Consider the following 1,903-nt stretch of genomic DNA (forward strand, 5'->3'; position numbering starts at 1 on the left):
GTCTTGGTCCCTCCTACGATCTTCAAAATCCGTTCTCCCATTATTATTTTTATCTCTTCCTTCCCCAGTGTACTTGTTCAATCTTCCTTTTCGAATGAGGAATTCTATTTCATCTTTCAGTTGTCTACATTCATTTGCTCCTTGTCTCTAGCTTGGCAGGATCTGCCTTCAAGGGTTTAGGCCAACGAATATCTTGATCTTTCTCGATTTCCATCAAGATTTGGCTTCTAGGAGCATTCAGCTTAGCGTATTCAGTGAACTTTTGCCCAGGTCCTCCTTCTTTGGGGTTGAATCAGGGTTTTGCTCAATTATGGGGTACTTGTCCTCAGCAATATATTCCAGATCAGTTTTTCGCTTCTTGCCTCCAGTGGGCTCGTTAATTACTACTGTCTTCTTCATGCTCTCTTCCACCTTGATGTACTTCCCAGCTCTATCTTGGAGCTACAACATGCTTTCAGGGGGACGCTTGGCCAAGGACATCCTGAAGAACTCATCTCTAGTTCCCTGTTGCAGTGCTATCATGGCTACCTTGTCATCAAGGTCCGGGACTTTTAAAGTTTCCTTTGTGAAACGATTCAGGTAGTCTCTCAAAGATTCCTTCGCTCTCTGCACAATGCACATGAGAGATGCTAAACTTTTCTCATGCACTCTCCCGCTGATGAACTGCTAAATAAAAGCTTGACTTAGGTCCCTAAAAGACCCAATAGAATTCGGAGGTAAACGGCTATACCATCTTTGAGCCATGCCCGACAGGGTTTGAGGAAAGACCTGACATTTAATGGCGTCATTCACGGGTTGTAGTAATAGGGCATTAGAGAACGTCCTCACATGATTAGCGGGATCTCCCGTGCCATCATAAGTTTTGATCGTGGGCATCTTGAACTTCCCTGAGATATGGGCATTCATTATCTCTTCAGTGAATGGTGGAGTGGGATCATCAGGATCTCCTAGGGGTAAAAGATCACTTGGATGCAACAACCCTTCTTCGTATCGGACCATTCAGGTCTATGACCAGAGGGTTCCTCCTCCTCGGGGTTAGAGGGGGCCTTAGGTGTGTCTCCAGATCACGCTTTAACCTTGAATTTCGCTTCATGAGCCCTGATCCTCTCCTACACTTCTTGGGTAGTCGTCCCTTGTGCGTTTCTGGGGCGTTGGTTAGCATCAGTCATAGGTTCCTTTTCAGCACGCCTCCTCCTTGGAGCCACATCATCATCCGAAGATTCGGAGTCTCCTTTCAGTATAAGGTCCAGAAATTCTTGGTCTTCCAGAATAGGGGCCAAACCTTGTATGTAAGGGGGAGTATGCCCTCGAACTTCACTTCGTCCAGTCATGTCCACTTCCTCCAACCTCGGGGTACAAAGGTTGTGATGGCCTCAACCTCCGGGTCAGTAGTTGACTCACTAACAACAATGAAACTACAGTTATAATACAACTAACTTACTTTATTTCAATATAACAACTCTTCCAAATGATCTTTTCCAGGTTCAAGTCTAATTTAGGTTACACACTTATTATAAACCATCTTATTAAAAGCAACCTGCCATGACTATTATTCTACAGCAACTCACAGACCATACTTTGTCAGACACAACCTATTCAGAGGAGCTCGACACAGGAGGAATTGGAAACTGGCCCTTAGAAAATAGCAACATCCCCTAGGCATCTGCAATGCGAAAATATACAACCACATTTGCAAGAGTGAGCGATCAACCGCTCAGAAGTACCACTATATTAATACTAACTAAAACAGTTTATAATGAACAATTGTAGGAACAAAAATTACAACTTGTTAGTAGAAAACAAGTAAAACAAGTGTGAACAGATAAAAACTGAGAAACTGTTGAAAACTGGATCTTTAATAGCTAGCATGCTCTCTAAACATTTTATTAATTGTGTTGTGTAA

The sequence above is a fragment of the Apium graveolens genome, unplaced genomic scaffold, assembly GCF_009905375.1.
Source record: "Apium graveolens cultivar Ventura unplaced genomic scaffold, ASM990537v1 ctg8143, whole genome shotgun sequence".
In the NCBI taxonomy this organism is placed as follows: Eukaryota; Viridiplantae; Streptophyta; class Magnoliopsida; order Apiales; family Apiaceae; genus Apium; species Apium graveolens.